The 24,721-nt window shown below is 41.4% G+C and overlaps 1 protein-coding gene across 1 annotated transcript in view; it reads right to left on the reverse strand.

The window, feature by feature from the left end:
- The window catches only part of LOC109927256 (neuronal PAS domain-containing protein 3), a 1,144,266-nt gene that overhangs the window by 833,243 nt on the left and 286,302 nt on the right, over window positions 1-24,721 (reverse strand). The gene's annotated exons all lie outside the window — the stretch shown is intronic.

Raw genomic sequence — 24,721 nt, forward strand, 5'->3', positions numbered from 1 at the left:
CTTCATCAGAAAAGCTTTTCTGATGAAGGGTCTAGGCCCGAAACGTCAGCCTCTCTGCTCCTATGATGCTGCTTGGCCTGCTGTGTTCATCCAGCCGTGCACCTTGTTGTCTCGGATTCTCCAGCATCTGCAGTTCCTACTATCTCTGATTCAATTTTAACCCCATAGCATGAGGATTTTCATTGTATGTGTCACAAAATAATTCATACATTGCGATAAATTCCTCCATTTGGATCTCTTTTTTTTATACTCAGTAAGACAGTATAATAGTTTTGGAACAGTTAGTTACAAGAGTTGTTAGGTAGAAACATCCAATTTTGCCGAGTAAAAGGGAAGGAGCTTATTACAAGGTTTACAATTGGTCACTCAGGATAGTCAGGAATTCAAAGACTGGGTATAAGATGATAAAAGTCAGAAATCACACGACACCAGGTTATAGTCCAATAGGTTTGTTTGAAATCAAAAGCTTTCAGAGCACTGCTTCACCTGACCAAGGAGCAGTGCTCAGAAAGCTTGTGATTTCAAAAAAGTCTGTTGGACTATGTCCACCCCTGTCCAACACCAGCATCTCCACAATAAAGATGGTAGACAGTAAAAGATTCCATTCTAGGTGCATTACAGCTAGCTGCACTTCACAATTAACCTACCCAGCCCTCATGAAAAGAAAAGTCTTTAACAGCTGTTTAAGGGTTTGTACAGGAGAATCGCAGGGGTATGTAGTGTCATATTATTGCAACATACTTATGTTCATTATGGACTTCTGAAGACTTAATTTCATAATTTTCTTCTTGTGTTGTTGGGAAAAGAATCAAATAAAAAGAATGTCGCTATGAAAAATGCTATAATTACAAGAAAACTAGATAAAAATACAATAGACTGGGCGCTTAAGAAGACTTAAGGTTTTTGCAAAGATTTGTAGCTTGGATTGTGGGTGAGGTTGTTCACTTGCTCGCCGAGCTGGCTTATTCTTGTTCAGACGTTTCGTCACCACGCTAGGTTACATCATCAATCAATAGAATTTATACTGTCCAGTCTGTTATGCTGAGTTGTCATTTCTGGCTCTGTTCTGTATGGGCTTGTATATGGGGTCCAATTCTATGTGTTTGATGATTGCATAATGTGTTGGGAACCATGCCTCTAGGAATTCCTGTGTGCGTCTATGTTTGGTTTGGACTACTATGGTTACGTTGTCCCAGGTAAACTGATAGCCTTCATTGTCCAAGTGTACCAATATTAGGGAAAGTTCATCGTGTCGTTTTGCTGCTAGCTGATGTTCATGTATTCTGATGGCTAGTTTCCTTCCTGTCAGTACGATGTAATGTTTCTGGCAGTCATTTCATGGTAGTTTGTAAACTATGTTGGTTCTGAATGTTTTGGGAATGGGGTCTTTAATCCTTGTGAGCATTTGTCTTGTGGTTTGTGGCTGTGGGCTTGTGCGCTACCATGATTCCTAGTGGTCTTAGGAGTCTCGTTGTCAGCCCTTACTCTGAAGAAGGGTCCAGACCCGAAACGTCAGCTTTCCCTCTCCTCTGATGCTACCTGGCCTGCTGTGTTCATCCAGCTCTACACCTTGTTATCTCAGGTTCTCCAGCATCGGCAGTTCCTACTATCTCTCATTGTCAGTTCTGATGTGTTCTTGATGTAGGGCAGTGTGGCTAGTGTGTTAGGGCGTACTGTGTCCTCTTGGTGTTGTCTATTTAGTAGGCACCTGCAGATGAAGTTGCGGGGATATCTGTTCATAGCGAACAGTTTAACTGGGACAATGTAACCATAGTAGCTCAAACATAGACTCACACAGGAATTCCTAGAGGTATGGTTCTCAACCCATAATGCAATCAACAAACATACAGAACTGGACCCAACATACAAACCCACAGAACCGGAAATGACACAACTCAGCATAACAGGCCAGACAGTATAAATTCCAAGCGGAGTAGAACAACATCACTTCATCGGAGGCCTCACTGATAATGAAACGTCTGAACGAAAACAAGCCAACTCGGCGAGCAAGTCAACAACTTCACTTAAGAAGGCATTTAGCATGCTTGCCTTCATTGTTCAGATCTTTGAGTATAGGAATTGGAACGTTATGATGAGGTTGTGCAGGATGAGGTTATGTGGAGTACCGTGTGCAGTTCTGATCATCCTGCTATAGAAAAGGTACTATTAATTATATCAGAGTGCAGATGCTCTGTGAATTGGTCACTGAGTCTGCGCTTGGCCTCCCTGAGGTAGAAGAGACCACATTGGAAGCAATGGATACTACATCGCGGAGAATCTGCGCTCTGCACACTATAATCAACAGCACCTTCAGGTTGCCAACCATTTTAACTCCTCTCCCACTCCCTTGGTAATATGTTCATCCTGGGCCTCCTGCAATGTCACAATGACGCCACATGCAAACTGGAGGAACAACACCTCTTATTGCGCCTCGTGAGCTTACAGCCCAATGGCCTTAACATAGAATTCACCACTTTCAAAATCTCCTCACCCCCCGGCCCCATCCCATGTCCAGCTCTCCCTCTCATCCCTGCCTCCTTGACCTGACACTACCTGTCCATCTTCTTTCTCACATATCCACCCCACCCTTCCCACTGACCAATTTCCACTACCCCCTACCTGTATCCACCTATCAAAATCATACCTACCTTCCCCCAGCCCCACCCTCCCATTTATTTCCAAGCTCCCTTACCCCTCCCTAGTCCTGATGAATGGTGAAAACCCAAAACATTGACTTTCCTGCTCCTCTGATACTGCCTGACCTGCTGTGTTCCTCCAGCTCCACTCTGTATTGACTCTGACTCCGGCATCTGCAGTTCTTGCTATCTCCTAGCATTTACTGCCCATCCCTAACCCCAGTTAAGAGTCAACCACATTGCTGTGGGTCTGGAGTTTCATGTCAGCCTGACCTGGTAAGGATGGCAGTCTCCTTCCCTAAAGAACATTAGTGAATGAGATGGGTTGTTCTTGAGAAACAGCAATGGTTTCATGGTCATTTATTAAAATTTCCAGATGTATATTGAATTCAAATTCCACTATCTGACACAGCAAGATTCAAACCCAGGTCTCGAGAACATTTCTGGATCTCTGGATTGATAGCCTAGTGAAAACACCACTAGCCCATGGCCGTCCCAGTTTGAATTTCCTGTATTAGCCTTGAAAGATCAAAAGGTATTTAAGAATTTTCTGTAAAGAAACAATCAAAAAGCATAATTGTCTAAATACTATCCAGTAAGGAACTTGAATTCTAAATGGCACAATAAATCCCACACTTAACATTTAAAACATCTAATAACTCTTTTCTCCATGATTATCTCTTATTCTGACCTTGAAGTGGATACTTCATTCTTCAAGAACCAGTCCAAAACAATTTTCAGCTTCCAATGACTTGCTTCCTTTCTCAACCAGATAACATTTTAACTTCTAATCACCAAACTCACCTTCAGATTAAGGGTTACACTGATGAAGGGTTATACTCCTTTGAGGTAAACCTTCCTGACTTATTAGAATCCTCACAAACTTGGTCTCTTCAGTAAGAGCACAAACTCACATCCGCATTCAGTGAAATAAACAACAGAGGTTGATTGCCTCTATTGTGCTTGCCCTTTTTCTCAGACTTTTCTGAAGGCTGACCAATCTATGAAGTTCTGGGATATTTCAAGAAATCTATGATCTGATTCTACAATAGGTTGCTGTGCATACTTACCCTCTCAAAGCCCATCTTCACAGCAACTTGAATCACAAGGGTCTAGCATCTGGGTAGAAATAATAAGTTGTTACCTTGTAGACCCCAACGTCATATTCCCTCCATTTTATCCATTGGTATGGATGGGCCATGAAGGTAGGTGGGTGCCATGAGGAGCACATTGTGGGTGAAGTCTTGAGAACGTTGAGGGCCAGAGAGTCTAACAGCTTCTAAAAAAACAACTGGGATAAAATTCCAAACAACAGAGTGCAGGCGTTTCAAACAGCCCATCTCCATGCACACCTGCCCCATAACTATGAATTATCTGCTTCCAGGTTTGGCAGGCCCGATTCTATCCAGCTCATGCTTTCCCACCCCCCAAAGTAAAAAGATAGGTCTAAAAGAACCCTTTAAGCCAAGATGGGGGTGCTAAGTCACATTATTTCCCTAAGTAGCAGATATTCAGGCCCAACAGTCTCCCAACATTAGCACACCCATAATTGTCATTATTTACAGATATGAACATCTTGCACCTTTTTCCCAGTCAGTCAATCTGGACCTCATTGTCCCTGTAGCAAACAGACTACCCAAGCATGTTGTGAAGCTGGATTCAGAACAGATCACAGGACTCCCTTCACTACTTCATTTTATCTTAAATTAAACAGGTAATCTCAAACATACCAAACTAAAAAACTTGATATTTGTAATAGAGGGCAGAAATGTCTGGTGTTGGAGGCAGTGAACCTGGAGAAGGGAGAACCCCATCAGGCAGGACAGTGGTGAACCAAAAGCCTGCCACTTTTCTACCTCCATCAATATTAAGTTCTGGCCCAAGCTGCACCTTGCTGCCACTTTGCTAATTGAGTTCCTTAGGTAGTCAATTCGTGACCAATTAAAGACCGACTCCTGCCAGGGCTGCAACTATTTCAGCTCCAGACAGGACAGGAAAGAATCAGACTACCTGACAGATGATTAAAAAATGCAGTCAAACTGTCAGATGTAGCGGAAGGGGTTCCTCAATCTGCATTTATTGGTTCAAGATCACGGGACTGTATGTAGGGAATGGTGGCGATAGCCATTGAGCGATACCCCTCCCCAATTCTTTTCAACCCCTCTCTCCTTGACCCATAATCTGTGCGACCTGCTTAAAATAAAACCTCTCTCTTCATGAAGTTGTACCTAGCAGCCATCACAACCTCCTCTGCAGCACCGCTAAGGTCTGGAGCTGCAGGCATCTGATTTACCAGTGGCTTTTGATGTCTGACGCTTTCTCAGCTCGAGTCTTTGAAAGCTCACTGGCAACCAACCAGCTGCCTGACTGATGGAAAATTTGCCATAACAAGGTGTAGAGCTGGATGAACATAGCAGGCCAAGCAGCATCAGAGGAGCAGGAAAGCTGATGTTTCGGATCTGGACCCTTCTAACTTCCACAAGTTTCCTTCCTCCAATCTATCTTAGTTTCAGACTTATCCTCCTGTTCTAATGCTAACACCTAAAACAAAAATGAAATAACAGGACAACCTTCAGCTTAGATGACCACCAATCTGTTTGCCTTTCATCCACTACAAAACATGAATGAATATATGGCAAACAGAAAAAGAACCCTATTCTGTTAAAATAATTTACACTGTTAAGGATAAATAGCTGCATTGGCTTTAAGACTAAAACAATTTTAGATTGTCAATGTTCTAAAGTCACTTGGTTTGACTCCAGACCACAAATTAGTGTCCTTTTCAGTAATTTTCCTCCTGAAATATACCAACAATAAGCTACATGCTGCACATATTTTTTGACTCAATATAATTTCCTTAAATTTTTTCAGAATTGATAATATGCATCTTTTATCAATGTTTCCAATCATACAATAAATGGAACATAAAGATATTAATATTAGCAGACTAAACAAAATCTTTAAATAACTGGAATAGATATCAGTGCCTTAAAGTACGCTTTGAGTATAGAAAACAACAGCTGGTAATTTTCCAGGTCTTGAATATGCTCGCAATGGAAAACAGTCACTAAATCGAAATTTTAATGACGATAGCCCTGAATTAGCCTGAAGATAGGTTCCTTGTCATATTAAAGGTGGTGGGTAGAATTTCAAAGCTCAAGGGCCAATCAGATGTTTTCCAGCTGTAAAGGAAGCAGCCAGAAGGGCACTTCAACATGGAGTTGGACAAGTTTTAAAAAATGCAAATAAGAAACAGATTCCAAAGCCAGGTCATCAATACAGGGGAGAATCCAGCAATAGGGTAGCCTTTGACTGCAAATGCAATCAACTAGTTGTGGGTGGGCTGGGGAGGGAGTGTATCTACCTGCTGCTGCATTTCTGCCCACATTGTTTTGAGAAATGAGATTCCAATTGGAAAATTCCAACTGATCTCCTTTCAGTGCCTTTTCAGGACCAAGTGTCAATACCTTAAGGGCCTTTCATGAATTGTATGATGTAGAGAGAAATGAGCTGATCAGAGCAGCCACTATTTCACAGGATAGGTTTGCATTTAGCTCAGGCTGTATTTGTCAGGTTCCAAATCAAACCAATCTTATAGCACCTGGAACTGTAGAAATCCCAATGTATATATCGAACAGTGAAACTGGGTTCACAGTCGACAGTACTAGAGAACTTCCAGCCAACCTACTCTTTAATGTTTGTTCACCATGCAAATTTGATGCTGAAATAGAGTGCATCAAAGCTTTCCTGTAATATAATGGCAATCTAGATCAGATCATTTCTCGCTGTATATTATGCAAACTGATAAAAGGCCCCAGAGCAGTTACTGAGATAACAAGGTGTAGAGCTGAATCAACACAGCAGGCCAAGGGAAGGCTGACGTTTTGGGCCTAGACCCTTCTTCAGAAATCTGAATTCAGATTTCTGAAGAAGGGTCTAGGCCCGAAATGTCAGCCTTCCTGCTCCTCTGATGCTGCTTGGCCTGCTGTGTTCATCCAGCTCTATACCTTGTTATCTCAGATTCTCCAGCTTCTGCAGTTCCTACTACCCCAGAGCAGTTACTCTTGGTTTTTAAAAGTGCCTAGTCCCTCAGAAAAGGCATCTCCAAAGTTTGAGAAACAGCTGAAGCCAGCTGTTTCATGCTGCTATGACGCAGTAACAACAGAAAGTAATATTCACCAATTTGTTTAAACAAGATCTGGCAGTTAACTGTCAATCATCATTACTTTATGCATTTTCCATGGCAATGCCTTTACCAATTGGACTCTGCTTGCCAACCAATCAGTAATCTCCTCTATCAATCTCCTCAATAAACGATAATTTTGCCCTTCAGTTGGTGGTCTTACAAATTGACCTGATGAAGGCGAGATGAAAAGCTTTGACAAAATGTCTTTTTTATTCAGATATAGTCATGTTCTATACTATGAAACTCTAAATGTTATGACTTTTGATTCACATTAAAGTGTCAATCTCCTGTTGTAGATTGTTCTAATAATGCATGAGCAAAATACACGAACAGCTTTGATGTATAAACAAGGCTTTAGAAATCTGAAGGACAACAGCATTAGAAGTCCTAGTTGAGTATTCTCTTAAAATTAACATGCAGGTTCAGTTGACAGTCAGGAGGCAAATGCAATGTTCACACTCATTTCAAGACTGCTAGAACACAAGAGCAGAGATGTATTACTGAGGCTGTATAAGGTTTCGGTCACCCAGCATTTGGAATATTGTGAGCAGTTTTGGGCCCCATATCTAAGGAACAATGTTCTGGGCTTGGAGGGGTCAGAGGAAATTCACAAAAATGATCCTGAGATGAAGGACTTGTCATTAGGAAGAGCTATTGAAGACTCTGGATGTGTATTTGATGGAGTTTAGAAGGTGAAGGGGGATCTGGCTGAAACTTGTAGAATATAGAATGAGAGGCCTGGATAGAGTGGGCGTGAAGAGGTTTTTCCAACAGTAGGAGAGACTAGGACCCAAAGGCACAGGCTCAGAATGAAGGGTCAACCCTTTAAGAACTGAGATGAGGAGGAATTTCTTCATCCAGAGAGTGATGAATCTGTAGAATTCACTGTCACAGAAGGCTGTAGAGGTCAAGCCATTGAATGTATTTAAGACGGTGATAGATAGGTTCTTGATTAGTCAGGGGATCAAGGGTTATGGAGAGAAGGCAGGAGAATGAGGTTAAGAAACATCAGCCATGATTGAATGGTGGTGTAGATTTGATGGGTTGAATGGCCTAATTCTGTTCCTATATCATGGTTTTATGTTTATCCTTTAGAATGCATGTTGGGTGGCTCACTATGGCACAAGGGCAAAATGTAATTTTTTTCTTGTACTCAAGTTAAATTTGGTTGAAATGAAATGATTTTTGACCTTCATTCTTCATTGTAGTTAAACAATTTGACAATATAAAGAGTTGCACCAGTGGTTATTTTGATGGTATTCATCTTCAAGAGACCATTCTAGTGGCTACAAACTAAAAAAGGTATCCTGTTGTTTAAATGATAAGTTATAACACTATAAAGGCAAAACAACATCTGGATCTTACATTCAAAATTTCAATTTCAGCCAATCATTCTCCATTTGTACTTATGAGAACAAAAAACCAACAACTAAAGTGGCTGACACTCCTGTAAATCATTACTTAAGTATAGCATAAATGTTTTCATCAATAGAAGAATACCTCTACAGAACACACATGTCATTTTAGATTAGCGCTCGCTCTCCTGAAGCAATGAATGACATAATCATGAAAAGACTAAATGCCAAGGCAAGTCAATTACTTTAATGGCTCTGTCCAAAGCTGCAGCAAAATAGTCAATTTTCTGGGACCAACTGCTAAATTTTTCAATAATTCTATTTTAAGAGTATTATTCCAACAAACCGTGTCTTTGAAGATAATGCTGTTACTTTGTAACACAACGATTAAATCAGTAGACCGGAGTCTAGCTCAAGCCTGAACCTATGGCTCTTTTTTACTTCATTCATTGGTGTCTCAACACCTCTCCTAGCTCATCTTATCATTAACACAAAAAGCTGGCGCTTGTAATCCCATTCTTTTAAAAACTCATTTTCTTTCCCGCTTCCCAAGCACAATGAAATAGTAAATCAGCAGAGTAAGTGCGGATTGAGTCCCGGAGCTGGGGAGCAGAGCAAGAGGGGGCCAAATCCCAGAGCAGGGAGTGGAGTAAGTGCAGGCAGAGCCCCAGAACAGGGAGCAGAGCAAGCACGGGCTGAGTCGCGGAAGTGAGTCATAGGCGAGAGCCTGGAGCGGGCAGCAGACCGAGCGCAGGCCAAGTCCCTGAGAGTGAAGCAGAGCGAGCACAGGCCAAGCTAGGAGCCATGTCACGGCCAGAGCCCAGAGCGGGAGCAGAGCAAGCGTGGGCTGGCTGGGGGTGAGTCTGGGAGGCAAGTCCATGACAGAGGGGAAGCCTCATGTTCTGAAGCCCAGCAGGCGCAGGCACAGACTCAGTTGAAAAGGACTATAACTTGAGTACTTTAAAGAGACTTTTTATTCTCATTCTGGACTTCTAAACTCTGTATTCTCATGCTAGTCTTTTTTCCTACTATTTCAATTCTGTGACAACATCTAATGTATCTGTACCTAGGAATCCTGTATCTAAGATGCCGCCAAGAGGTGAGGTTACAAACTTATCACTGCACTCATTCGAGTGCACATGGCAATAAAGTCTACCATTTTAGAATAAAGGCTATTCTAACTTGTTTCCCTTTTACAAGCACTGCTTACCTGTCTTTCAAACAAATCACAATCACAACTTTCTCTTCTCAAATCATCCAGCCTGTCCTTGAAAACTGTTGCCTCATCTCTAAAGTCCTTGAACACCCAAATGCGCACACCAGTCTCCCAATACTGTGTTTAAATCACTCTAAACAGATTTCTGCCTCTGGCTTTGCAATCAGATATAACCACATTCATAAATGGTTTCTTATGCAAGGGTCCTATATCACACCATTCATTCTCTTTGTCCTCTCTGTAGGTTTCAGCTTGATTAAACACACCATGTCCCACACTGGATTTTTAATGATTTTTTTTTTAAACAACCTATTCAGAGATGTTTTTACACACCTCTGGTGCATGTGGGACTTGACCCCGGGCCTCCTGGCTCAAGGGTAGGGCCACTACCATTGCACCTCAACACCCTGACCAGAAATTTAGAAAGTATTAATTAACCTGTTCAGAGTTGTTATTGCACATCTCTGGAGCAAATCGGACTTGAACCTAGCCTCCTGTTCAGAGGTAGGGAATTTGCTACAGCGCCAAACAGATTTTAGACAGAATTTTATTTTAAACAAAGGTGCATGATAACATGGTCAGTCCCAGAAATATTCAGGACCCTGTTCGCTGTTTCTGTCACCTCAGCTGGGGCAATGACCAAGAATTTCACAAGCACCGAACTAGAGTTGAGTTAATTAACGCTTCTTTGCTTACTAGTGCAAGATGCTGCAAGTTTTCTGATAATTTTCCAGCAAGGCAACTATATGAAGTAATTTATAGATAGTGTCTAATCCAGCTGTACAGAGGGAGCAGGTCGTACATGAATCCAGGCCTCCTGATTCAGAGGCAAAAATAGAAATTGCTGGAAAAGCTCAACAAGTCTGGCTGCATCTCCTGATTCAGAGGTAGTGACACGACTACTATGCCACAAGAGCCCTTGGGCAGTATTTGAATTGTAAAGGCTTATTCAATTCAAGGGCAGCAGGCTAATGACCCCAAAATTGGGATTTCACTTGAAATCTTTAAATTAAGCCATTGCTTTAAGAACGTACCATTTCACTGTCATAGAGTCAAAGAGTCACACAGTCATACAGCATGGAAACTCTTTGGTCCAAACAGTCCACACTGACCATGTGCCCAAACTAAACTAGTCCCACTTGCCTGCATTTGGCCCATATCCATCCAAACCTTTCCTAATCATGAGCTTATAGAATATAGAACAGCACAGCACAGTACAGGCTCTTCAGCCCACGATGTTGTGCCGACCTATTATCCTACTCTAAGACCAAACTACCCTGCATACCCTACATTTTTACTATCATCCATGTGCCTATCCAAGAGTTACTTAAATGTCCCTGATGTATCTGACAAAATGTTTTTCTCTAAATGTCTTTTAATTGTTGTAACTGTACCTGCCTCTACCATTTTTCCTGGCAGTTCACTCCATACACGAACCACTGTCTGCGTTAAAAAAGTTGTCCCTCATGCCCTTTCTAAATCTTTCTCTCTCACCTTAAAAATAAGCCCTCTACTTTTGAAATCTCCCCACCTCGGGGAAAAAACCCTTGTCATTCATCTTATCTATGCCCCTCATGATGTATAAACCTCAATAAGGTCATCCCTCAACCCCTACAATCCAGTAAGAAAAGTCCCAACCTTTCCAGTCTATTTTTCTATCTCAAACTCTTCCATGCAGGCAACATCCTGAGAAATCTTTTCTGAATCCTCTTCAGATTAATAATATTCTTCCTATAACAGGGTGACCAGAATTGCAAACAGTACTCCACAAGAGGCCTCACCGACATTCTGTACAACCTTAACATGACATCCCAACTCTTATACTCAAAGGTCTAAGCAATGAAGACAAGTGTGCTAAACACCTTCTAAACCACTCTGTCTACCTGTGATGCAAATTTCAAAAAATCATGTACCCAAATCCCTAGGTATCTCTATACTACCACAATACCCAGGGCCCTACCACTGATTGCATACGTCCTGTCCTTGCTTGTATTACCAAAATGTATTACCTTGCATTTATCCAAATTAAACTCCATCTGCCACTCAGCCCATTGACCCAAATCTGCCACTCTTCAGCCCACTGACCCAGAAGTCAAGGAGATTTTACCTTGTATACAGCTAAATGGAGTCAGTCCATTGTAGATTATAGAGATTTTGTCTCTAAGGATGAAGTATTCCCTTCTTCCACCAGCAAAACAAATAAACAGATTAATAATGTGAAAGAAACTGGAGCAGTTGAGTTGGTATGGTGATAAAATTTGTGTTCCAGATGATTGGAAGAAAGACAATGTATTAAAGTGTGGCATTCATGGGATTTATGAACCTGTTCTCATGGTTTATGAGAAGTTAAGCTTAACAAAGTTAAGCTATGATGTGATTTAGTAAGCAGAGTTGCTACTCTTGGAAATTTCTGAGCTTACCTATTAAAGGGGTAGAATTTATGCTGGGTAATGGTGTCCTTTAATCAATGCATGCCAGCAAGAATAAAGTTGATGGGTGAAGGGGTTTTAAGATGTTATTTGGGCATACAGCAAAGATGCTGAATGCTATAGAGGTTTTCATTATGATCTGAATTTTAAAAACTGCAAAAGGGCAACTTTTCATGCATATCTAATGTGTAATCAGTGCCAAAAGGAATATTTTATGTGACCTAATAATTTTGTGGTAGTACTGCGCTAATTAGTCCTAACTTACCCAAAATCCATTTGCTATAAGGGAAGTTCCGTTAGTTTAATTCCTAGATTCCAGTACAATTAGGCAGAATCAATCGAACCAATGCAAGAAGATCAGGTGAACTACAATACAATAAACTACAATGGTTGAAAATTAATTTAACCTGAAACAGATTCAGGGCCATGGTCTAATATGCAAGGACACCCACTTGTGGCACAGTGGTAGTGTCCCTACCCCTGGACTAAGAGGCCTGGGTTCCAGTTCGACCCGCTCTAGAGGTGTGTAATAACATCTCTGTCGAGGTTGCTTAAGAAAAAACGGTGACAACAAAAAATTAACATGCAAGATCCGGGCCCTCTTGTGGCACAGTTGAAATGTCCCTATCCCTGGACCTAGAGGCCTGGGATCATTTCTCACCTGCTCCAGAGTTGGTGTAGTAACATTTCTAAACATGTTGATTAGAAAAATAAGTTAAATTAAAAAATATAATACGTAAAGTTGTGGGCTCTTGAGGCACAATGGTTGTGTCCCTACCTCTGGGCTGTGAAAGTCTGGATTCAAGTTCCCCCTGCTCCAGAGGTGTGTAATAACATCTCTCAGCAGGCTGATTTAAAAAAAAAGCAAGGTCATGCTAGTTCAGTGAGCTTCTTCAAACACTTTTTAGATGCATTTGCATGAGCCAGGATTTAAAAGTTTTTATTTACAACAAGGAACACTTCATTTACAAATAAAAACTTTATAGATTACACTAATGAAACTACCAAATGGTTTATCATGTAAAACAAAAATTGCTGGAGAAATGTTTAGGTCACTGGACCCAAAAAATTAACTCTGCTTTCTCTCCATAGATGCCGTGAGACCTGCTGAGTTTCTCTAACAATCTCTGTTTTCAGATTTGTTTCAGATTTCCAGGTTACTGAGGTGATGTTTAGCATCAAATCCATGTTTGGCTGTATTGTTATAATTGTAAGAGGCTGCAACCCTCTAAATTAATCAACAAATACTTTTTTGAGGAAAAGAAAACAAACAATTCCATTCCAACATTCTGCCAGATTGATATGGTTCATGGAAGATTTTATGCTCATCATTAAGCAAATAAATTTTAGTGGAAATGTTAACTTTATGGGTTGAATCTTATGTTTCTTTGGCTAGGTGTTAGTTTTGCTGAGTTTCGTAGAGGGGTTCTCACTGCAAGGCATAATGGGTCTTGGCAAACTCAGCTTATTAAGTTTCTACCCTTATGACATCCCCTCATCTTATTCTAACCTCATTCTACCACACACCATTCTCAGAAGAAACAATCGCGGCTAAGATATCCCAGGATGAGTTTTTGATTTGATTTGATTTATTATTGTCACATGCACCGAGACACAGTAAAAAGTATTGTATTGCCTGCTACCCAGACAAATTATACCTTGCATAAGTACATCAGGGTAATAGAACAGAATACCTAATGTAATGTTACTACTACAGAGAAGGTACAGCGAATGATCAACTCTAATATATTCACTAGTCTGGTAACAGTGGGCAAGAACTATTCTTAAAGCTGTTGGTATGTGTTTTCAAACTTTTGTATCTTCTGCTCGGTGGAAAAGATTAGAAGTGAGTATGATGAGGTGGAGGGACCTTTGATTATGTTGGCTGCTTTCCTGAAGCAACGAGAAGTATAGACAGAGTCAATCAAAGGAAGGCTGGTTTTCATGATGTACTGGACTGCATTCACAACTCTCTCTAATTTCTTGCGGTCTTGGGCCGAGCAGTTGCCATACCAAGTTGTGATACATCCAAACAGGATGCTTTCTATGGTGCACCTATAAAAATCGGTAAGAGTCATTGTGGGCATGCCAAATTTCCTTAGGCTTCTAAAACGCTTTCTTATCTGCAGCGTCGATATGGATGGACCAGGACAGATCGTTGGTGATATTTACCCCTAGGAACTTGAAGCCCTTGACCACCCTCATCTCAGCACCATTGATACAGGCAGGGGCATGCCCTCCATTCTGATTCCCAAAGTTGATGACCAGCTCCTTCGTTTGGCTGACATTGAGGGAGAGATTGCTATCTTTACACCATGTCACTAAGTAGTACCCTGTACTCTGTACTCTGTCTCATCGTTGTTTCAGATTATCAAATAAGTGGAGCTACAGGACAAAAACCTTACAATGCAGTCGATTAATCATGAACAAAATAATGACTGATTTTTGTTTCCAAAAAAAATCTGTTTCCTGCTTCAGTACCATATTTAGAAGACTGTTGTATACCTGGGCAGGCAATGGTAGCGTTAAGCTGCTGTAAAGTTCCTGGCATTTGTCTTGTACATGACAGAGAAAGGAATACTGGTGCCACAGTTTAAGGGCAGGGATCTGGAGGTTCTAGGGAAAACAGTGCGACAACGGTGGGATTTCCTCATCTTCTCAGACCGGGAGGGGAGGCTACAATGCTAAACCATGCCGGCTTGGTCCAATGTTGCCACCCAGCTCAGTACAGTCTCAGCCATCTGGTGGAATGCTCAGCAATGTAGGAAGAATTTCAAGGATCTTCATACTCCACCCAATTTGAGTGCCACCATCTTCTCTCCGGTAGGAAATTGTGACCTATCTCTGCTACTGTAACCACCTCCAAACAAGGCTCATGCTCTACCACACTCATTGTTGCCTGCAACATCTTCCCTCACTCATTGTCACCCACCTTAATCCCCAACACTACTAACTCTGCATGCCCTCTGCACTGGCTACTCAGATGCCCCTTGCACCAAAACTAAAAACTGTGCTGACCACTTCCATCGTCCTTTATATTTCTCTCTCACCCTCTCTCTCTATCTCTTCCCTGCCCTCCCTCATTTCAGGAGGAAAACAGCCCACAACTGAGCAGAAAGAGTCAAGACAGAAGGTGGGCTGCCCAATATTCGGCTCATCAACTCTTATAAAGAGAACATCCTGAATCTTACTATTTGACATGGCTGGCTTACAACATTCAAGCCCCTGGACTGCTTGAGGGAAGATGTTACAGACAATGGTGAGCGTGATAGAGCATGAGCCATGTCTGGAGCTGGATACAGTAGCAGAGATTGTTCACAATTACCATATCAGAGAGATGGTGCACTTAAGCTGGTGGAATTCCCTGGACTGGTTTTGGAGGCTGCCCTTGACTTAATGACTGAATGCTACTTTCCTTTGTCTTGACTGAAGACTGCTGACAATCAGGACTGACTATGAACTTTTCGTTGACATAAAAAACAGCACAGCAATACTGTGAGCCTGGTATCTCTGGCTAAAGAAAAGGTACAAGTAGACAAGGCAAGGGAAGGAAAGGAAGTGATGCTGTGAAAATCCATTTTGGCTCAAAGTGAGTGAGCACTAAGAGAGCAAGAGAACAGCCCTGACATGCCGCATTTTCCTATCCCTGTGCTAGGTTCCTATCCCTGCGCATAACCTTTCCTTGCTGCAACATTACAATGACACCTTTGCATGAAGAAACATTACCGTAAAATACTGTAGATGACTCAGCCATGGAGGGGTCTCAGAGGCACATGCCAGATGTAAATGTCCATGGACATAGGGAGCATTGTGGCCAGTGCCAATGGAGTTCCCTGAGATGTTGGTGAACCTTCTGTAGACTCCTGTCTACTGATTTAATCGTTGTGTTACAAGGTAACAGCATTATCTTCAAAGACACAGTTTGTTGGAATAATACTCTTAAAATAGAATTATTGAAAAATGGAGCAGTAGGTCCCAGAAAATTGACTATTTTGCTGCAGCTTTGGACAGAGCCATTAAAGTAATTGACTTGCCTTGGCATTTAGTCTTTTCATGATTATGTCATACCCGGTTTGACTTCCACATTGAGAATGCTCAACTTCTAGCCTTTTCATCATGTTTAGTATGGTAGAAAGTTGGGTATTAATAATAAGGCATTCAACCATCTATAAATCTCCCTTAATTGGCAACTTAGTTCTGCCAAGCGAGAAACACCTTGGCAAATGCATAAAAGATGCAGCAAATTGCTCGCAATGTTGGGCCTCACTGCATGTGTGTACTACCAGCGATTCTGCCACAAATCTTACCATTGCCTTCATCACTTACTTATCTCAGCTTTAAATATACACAAGGACTGTGCCCCCACAGCTTTCTGCAGCAAGAAGTTCCAAAGACTCAGAATCTTCTGAAAAAAGAAATTCTTCTTCATCTCCATCTCAAATTGACACCCTTTAATTTGGAGACTATGCCCTCCGATCCTTGACCCTCCCATGAGGGAAATATTATTTACCCTGTCAAGCCCTTTAAGAATCCTATGTGTCTCAATAAGGTTGTGTCTCATTCTTCTGAAATATTCACACCTTACAAAGTGAATGGACTCTGTTGACTTCTTGAAATATGGATGATCTCACTCAGGATCTGTTTGTCAGTCCTTCTGTTTTCTGCTTCCAACACAATTTTACTGGCTTTCTACAAAGGTAAATCTTCTTTGGAATTTCTATTTAGCAAGGTCATTATAAGAAATCTGCCAAAGCTTTATTAAGAATTCTGGCACAAACCTCTCTCTTTTGAATTTTGATTCAAAGCTCCAGAGTCACAGATTTTGATTTATCGATAGAGGTCATGAATGATTTGTCCATGGTTTTTCTGCACATTCTCCTGTTAAATCTTGCATGTTCAAGAATTTTATTTATTCTCAAATTGAAGTAATCAAAGCTTTTAGAACATGTCAAAAAGTTTTGTGTACCCGTCTTTAATATTCTGGCATTAATCACGTCATTCACAATAAGATGCGCTGAATACAAATAGAGCATAAACTTGTTCTGCTTCAGACTTCTTATTTACTTTTGAAACAACTCATCGTCTTAAAACTGTCTCATCAAAGGAGTTCAATCTTGTATTTTATCTTTGAGAAGTATCGTGCAGATCTTCCACTGGCCAGACAGTCGTTATTCCAGTGTGGGTTGGAGTGGCACATAGAAATCTTGTGGAATCCCCATTATAGCTCACCCCAAAGGAATTGCACAGGAAACCAAACATTCCTGTGCGCAATTCCACCATGCTGGAACCCTCCAAAAGCGTCCCTTTAAATTATAGACTTTGGATGAGTCTGACTAATTGAAGTTGGATAGTTGCTCAGGAAATGTTAAAGTGTAAAAATGACCCATACTTACCTCTCACACCACAAATACAACTGCCCTACGTGTCTTACAACCCCCAGACCCTGATCTGATATCTCCAGGGCCCAACAGCAGCCCATCCTGATGTCCAACATTCCCCACCTCTGAATCAGTCCACCTCACCCACCACAGAACTTTGCATACTTTCTAAAAATCATTATTATTTTTGATGATTCTGAGAGTAGGGGAGCTCGATTTCTAGTGCACTACCCCAGTGAGTCATAACAAAGTTTGGAAGCTTGTCTGGGACTAGATTGATTTGATTCGATTGGAAACAGAGGCAACAAGGATTTCAGTATGGTATTTGGAAATAAAACAAGTTAAGGAAAACACGAGATTCTGCACTGCATTTAGTACATGGCAATGGAAACAGCAAAGGATTTCCTGCAGGTTGCAGAGTTGTCACTAGCAGTCTTAAAAGAAATTTCTAAACTGAGATTAGTTAATATGTTGGATCACAAGAAGTAGCATTGCCTGACACAGCCGAAAAGGCATAGATAACTGAGGTACTAGCACAGAGGAAATACAAAGGAAGCCAAGTACTTTGGGTAATGAATTGTCAGAACCAGGTGGTATTCAGTTACAATTGGAGCATTTTTAGCATGCAGAGAGAATTAAGAAACTAGAGATGACAGAAAAAGACAATGAAAAGGCAGAAAAAGATAAGGAAATTGAAGTGGAAAATGAAAGTTAGAATTGCGAAGAAAAGAGAAAGTGAGAGAATATGAATATAAGGTTAAAATGGTGCAGTTGAGAAAGGAGACATCAAATACCGTGATGAGAAAAATCTAAGATGTAATTTGAAGTCTAAAATTTGAGGGAAAGGAGATAAAGGCATTCTTCATGTAATTTGAGAAAATAGTTCGGCAAATTAATTGGACAAAATACGACTGGACACAGCATATATAGAATAAGGTCACAGGTAAAGTACAGGAGATTTATGTTTTATATTCAGAGGAAATTTCTCAGGATCATGACGCAGTGAAGACGATCATATTGGCTGTAAGTTAGCAGTGATGGATGAGTTAATGATGGACATACATAGGCAAAGGTTTAAGAATAAGGATAATTCAAAAAATTTGACATGTCTTCATTAACGGAGGCTCGGGAAGCATACAGCACAGATAATATTCACTAAAGCTGAGGCTGAAGGAGTTCCATAGTCACGTTATATTAAAAATGGAATTCTGAGAAGGATACATTTCCCCATATTATGTTCCATCTGCCAGGTTTTTGGCCACTCATCCTGTATATATGCCTTTTCAGATTGTGTATCATCCTCACCACTTGTCTTCCTATCTATTTTGGTGTCATCTGCAAACTTGGCTATAGTGCATTCATCCAGGGCATTACTATATATGTAAATAATTGCGGCCCCAGCAGTGATCATTGTGTTCCAACATTGATCACTGTGGCACACCACTAGCTACAGATTGCTATCCTGAAAATGCATACCCCCAAATCCTGATCCCAACTCTGTTTTCTATTTGTTAACCAAACCTCCATTTATGCTAATATACTACCTCCAGCACCATGAGCTCTTATTTTATTAAAAGCCTAGTGTGAGACACCTTATTAAACACCATCTGAAAATCCAAACATATTACATTCACTGGTTCCTATCTTTACCCTTTACCTATCCTGCTTGTTACATACTCAAAGAATAGCAATAAATTTGTCAGGCATGATTTCCTCTTCATAGAGCCATGTTAATTCTGCTTGATCATACTGTGAATTTCAAAATGCTCTATTATTACCTCCATTATAATAGACCCTAACATTTTCTCAATAACAGACACTAAGTTAACTGACCTGTAGTTACCTGTTTTTTTAACCTCCTTCCTTTCTTAAATAAATGTATTGCATTGGCTGTTTTAAAATCATCTGGGACTTTACCAGAATCTAAAGATTCCTGCAAGATTACTATGACTATCTCTGTTACAACTTCCTTTCGTATCTTAGGATGCAGTCCATTAGGCATTGAGGACCTAAAGGTTTTTTGTCCCATTAGTTTCCAAGCACTTTTTCTCCAGTGAGTTACGACATTAATTTCCTCTCCTCCTTCTGCCCCTTGAATATATAGTAATTTTGGAATATTATTGTTTTCTATTGTGAAGACTGATGCAAAATATTTATTCAATTCCTCTGCCATTTCCTGGTTCCCCGTTATTACTTCGGCAGCCTCTTTTATGAATGTGCTGATGTTCACTTTGGCTTCTGTTGTTGTGTTCTATATATGTAAAGAAGCTCTTATCATCTGTCTTGATATTCCTTGCAAGTTTATATTCAAAGTTTATTTTCTCCCCCTTAATATTTTGTTTGGTTTTCTTTCGTTAATTTTTAAAATGTTCCCAAATACTCTGGTTTACCACCAATCTTTACCACTCTATGTTTTTTTTTCTTTCACCCTGATGCTATCCTTAACTCCCCTGGCTAATCAGGTTTTATTCCCTTAAGATCGTTCCTCCTCACTGGAATCTGACTTTGCTGTGAGCCATTAACCATTTTCTTCAACATCTGCCATTGTCCCTCCCTTATCAGAATTATTTCTGATGTGGGTTCCTCCCTTTTAAACCAAATACTAAATTCTACCACGTTATGGTCACTGTTTCCATGGGTGTCTGTTATTCTGAGATAATTTCTTAAACCTGTCTCATTACACATCCAAATGGCCTGATCCCTGGTTGGGTCCACAGCGTAATAAAACAAGGAACTGTAGATAAAGGAAATCTGAAACAAAAATAGAAAGTGCTTGAGAAACTCACCAGATCTGGCAGTACCTTCATGGTCACTGAACTCAAAATGTTAACTTTATTTTTCTCTCCACAGATGCTCCCAGACCTGCTGAGTTTCTTCAGCATTTACTGTTTTTGGATCCACAATGTATTATTCCAAGAAACTGCTCCAAATACACTATAAATTCTTCCTCATGGCTTTCTGTGCCAATCTGGCTATTCTAATCTACATGATAAGATTAAAATCACCCATGATTAATGTACTGCCTTTGTCAAGTGCCCTTATTATTTCCCAATTTATTCTCTCTGCCCACCATATGGCAATTCCTACGAGTGAATTCTTTCCTTTTTTATTTTTACCTCCATCCATACGAATTCTACATCTTCTGCTTCATAATCATCTCTTATTAATCCAAAAAACAGCGCTATAATTCTGCAATATCCTCTTACTTTGTAAGCATGCATTTCCCCTCTAAACCCTCCCAACTGACTACTGGATCATTCCACTCCCTCTCCAAGTTTTTCTTCAGCCTGAGGAGAGAGATGCTCAATCACCTACACCAAGAAGCAACACAACCTTCGTACTCCCAATATCAGCTGCAGAGAACATATCTATCTCTCCAATTATGTTGTTCACTACCATAAAAACATTTCTATTCCCTTCCCCCTCTTGAAGGGCTCCCTGTACCAAGGTGGCATGGTCAATTTGCTCATAAGGCCATATGTTATAGGAGTAGAATTAGCCATTCAGCCCATTGAGTCTGTCCTGCCATTCAACGTGTTTGTCAATCCCCATTCCCCTGCCTTCGCCCTGTAACCCTTAATAACCTTAACAAACAAGATATTACTTCTGTGTTAGAGACACTCAATGACTTGGCCTCCACGCGTTCTGTGGCAATGAGTTCCACAATTCACCACCCTCCAGCTGAAGAAATTCCTCATCTCAGTTCTAAAGGACTATCCCTTCACCCTGAGGGTCCCTTTGGGTCAAGTGGAGACAGTAGTTCAAAAGCAGTTCGACCAGAGCCTTATACATCTTCGGTAGTACACCACTGCTCTTTTATTCTAGTAATCTCCAAATGAATGTTAATGTTGCATCTGCCTTCCTAACTCCCATCTGAACCTGCATGTTAACCTTAAGAGAATCCTGAACTAGGACTTCTAAGTCCCCTTGTGCTTCAGATTTCCAAATTTTCCACGGTCTTCCTACCAAAGTGCATAACCTCACACTTTCCCACAATGTATTCCCACACTGTTCATCCTTCCTGCAGTCCCCACCCTCATTCGCACTGCTTGCAAGAGCCAAAGCTGTTGGACAATTGCAGGAGCCACGGGTCCTCACACCTGCCTGACTTGCAGTCACACCCTCCTGTCCTTGATCACAGACCAATTTTGAATTACCTAATCTGAAGGATGCAACGGCCCTCCGGAGAAAAGTGTTCAGGTATCTTTCCCTTCCCTAACGTGGCACAATGTCTGCAGTTGATATTCCAGTTCCTGAACTCAGATGCAAAGTTCATTGAGCTGCAACTACTTACTATAGATGTTTTCACTCTGGAATACATTTTTGTCCAGCAACTTTGACATGTTGCAACAGCAACACATCACCTGTTCTGACACCACTATCACATTTCGATTTAATTTACAAATTAATTACATGAGACTCCCTACCCTTTGCATTTTACTTACTGGTACATTGTTTTCATAACCGAAACAGAGCAAACTAAACCACCCAGTATCAATCTAACACTTCAGTAGTTACTTCTAAGAAAAGAAAGAAGAAAACACTGAAGACCTAAGCACAAAACTGAAGATCAGACTTTTACTTTACTCGTCAGGAGATTATGGTCCTGAAGTTGATAAAAGTTGATTAGGGAGAAGTTTTTGAATGAAAAAGACAAATCATCGATGTAATAACTCCAAGGAAGCCAGGATCCGGTCACCAAGTCACCCTTCATTTATACGTGCACAGTACATGAATGTTGACCTGCTAGCTCAGAGCCAGGCTCTAGAGTGAGGAGAATCCCTGAGATTCAAAGAACAAAGAACAAACAGCAAAGAAAATTACAGCACAGGAAGAGGCCCTTCGGCCCTCCAAGCCTGCATCGATCCAGATCCTCTATCTAAACCTGTCGCCTATTTTCCAAGGATCTGTATCCCTCTGCTCCCTGCCCATTCATGTATCTTTCTAGATACATCTTAAATGACGCTATCGTGCCCGCCTCTACCACCTCTGCTGGCAACGCGTTCCAGGCACCCACCACACTCTGCGTAAAGAACTTTCCACGCATATCTCCCTTAAACATTTCCCCTTTCATCTTGAAGTCGTGACCCCTAATAATTGAGTCCCCCACTCTGGAAAAAAAGCTTCTTGCTATCCACCCTGTCTATACCTCTCATGATTTTGTAGACCTCAATCAGGTCCCCCCCTCAACCTCCATTTTTCTAATGTAAATAATCCTAATTTACACAACCTCTCTTCATAGCTAGCACCCTCCATACCAGGCAACATCCTGGTGAACCTCCTCTGCACCCTCTCCAAAGCATCCACATCCTTTTGGTAATGTGGTCACCAGAACTGTACACGGTATTCCAAATGTGGTCGAACCAAAGTCCTATACAACTGTAAAATGACCTGCCAACTCTTGTACTCAATACCCCGTCCGATGAATGAAAGCATGCCGTATGCCTTCTTGACCACTCTATTGACCTGCGTTGCCACCTTCAGGGGACAATGGACCTGAACACCCAGATCTCTCTGTGCATCAATTTTCCCCAGGGCTTTTCCATTTACCTTATAGTTCGCTCTTGAATTGGATCTTCCAAAATGCATCACCTCGCATTTGCCTGCATTGAACTCCATCTGCCATTTCTCCGCCCGACTCTCGAATCTATCTATATTCTGTTGCATTCTCCGACAGTCCCCTTCACTATCTGCTACTCCACCAATCTTAGTGTCATCTGCAAACTTGCTAATCAGACCATCTATACCTTCCTCCAGATCATTTATGTATATCACAAACAACAGTGGTCCCAACACGGATCCCCGTGGAACACCACTGGTCACAGTTCTCCATTTTGAGAAACTCCCTTCCACTACAACTCTGTCTCCTTTGCCCAGCTAGTTCTCTATCCATCTAGCTAGTACACCCTGGACCCCATGCAACTTCACTTTCTCCATCAGCTTACCATGAGGAACCTTATCAAACGCCTTACTGAAGTCCATGTATATGACATCTACAGCCCTTCCCTCATCTATCAACTTTGAAATTTCCTCAAAGAATTCTATCAAGTTGGTAAGACCTGATCTTCCCTGCACAAAACCATGCTGTCTATCACGAATAAGACCATTTTCTTCCAAATGTAAATAGATCCTGTCCCTCAGCATCTTCTCCAGCAGCTTTCCCAACACTGACGTCAGGGTCACCGGTCTATAATTTCCTGGATTATCCTTGCTACCCTTTTTAAACAAGGGGACAACATTAGCAATTCTTCAGTCCTCCGGGACCTCACCCGTGCTCAAGGATGCTGCAAAGATATCTGTTAGGGCCCCAGCTATGTCCTCTCTCGCTTCCCTCATTAACCTAGGATAGATCCTATCCGGACCTGGGGACTTGTCCACCCTAATGCTTTTTAGAATACCCAACACTTCCCAACCCCCCTCCTTGTGCTGACTTGACCGAGAGTAATCAAACATCTTTCTCTAACCTCAACATCCATCATGTCCCTCTCCTCAGTGAATACCGACGCAAAGTACTCATTAAGAATCTCACTCATTTTCTCTGACTCCTCGCATAACTTCCCTCCTTTGTTCTCGAGTGGGCCAACCCTTTCTCTAGTTACCCTCTTGCTCCTTATGTACGAATAAAAGGCTTTGGGATTTTCCTTAACCCTGTTTGCTAAAGATATTTCATGACCCCTTTTAGCCCTCTTAATTCCTCGTTTCAGATTGGTCCTAACTTCCCAACATTCTTCCAAAGCTTCGTCTGGTTTCAGTCACCTAGACCTTATGTATGCTTCCTTTTCCCTCTTTGCTAGTCTCACAATTCCAGCTGTCATCCATGGTTCCCTAATCTTGCCCTTTCTATCCCTCATTTTCACAGGGACATGTCTGTCCTGCACTCTAATCAACCCCTCTTTAAAAGCATCCTACATATCAAATGTGGATTTACCCTCAAATCGCTGCTCCCAATCCACATGCCCCAGCTCCTGCCGAATTTTGCTATAGACGGCCTTCCCCCAGTTCAGCACTCTTCCTTTAGGACCACTCTCGTCTTTGTCCATGAGTATTCTAAAACTTACGGAATTGTGATCACTATTCCCAAAGTAATCCCCTACTGAAACTTCAACCACCTGGCCGGGCTCATTCCCCAACACCAGGTCCAGTATGGCCCCTTCCCGAGTTGGACTATTTACATACTGCTCTAGAAAACCCTCCTGGATGCTCCTTACAAATTCTGCTCCATCTAAACCCCTAACACTAAGTGAATCCCAGTCAACGTTGGGAAAATTAAAATCTCCCATCACCACCACCCTGTTGCTCCTACATCTTTCCATAATCTGTCTACATATTTGTACCTCTATCTCACGCTCGCTATTGGGAGGCCTGTAGTACAGCCCCAACATTGTTACCGCACCCTTTCTATTTCTGAGCTCTGCCCATATTGCCTCACTGCTCGAGTCCTCCATAGTGCCCTCCTTCAGCACAGCTGTGATATCCTCTTTGACCAGTAATGCAACTCCTCCACCCCTTTTACCTCCCTCT

Source organism: Rhincodon typus, chromosome 8, assembly GCF_021869965.1.
Source record: "Rhincodon typus isolate 14 chromosome 8, sRhiTyp1.1, whole genome shotgun sequence".
Classification (NCBI taxonomy): Eukaryota; Metazoa; Chordata; class Chondrichthyes; order Orectolobiformes; family Rhincodontidae; genus Rhincodon; species Rhincodon typus.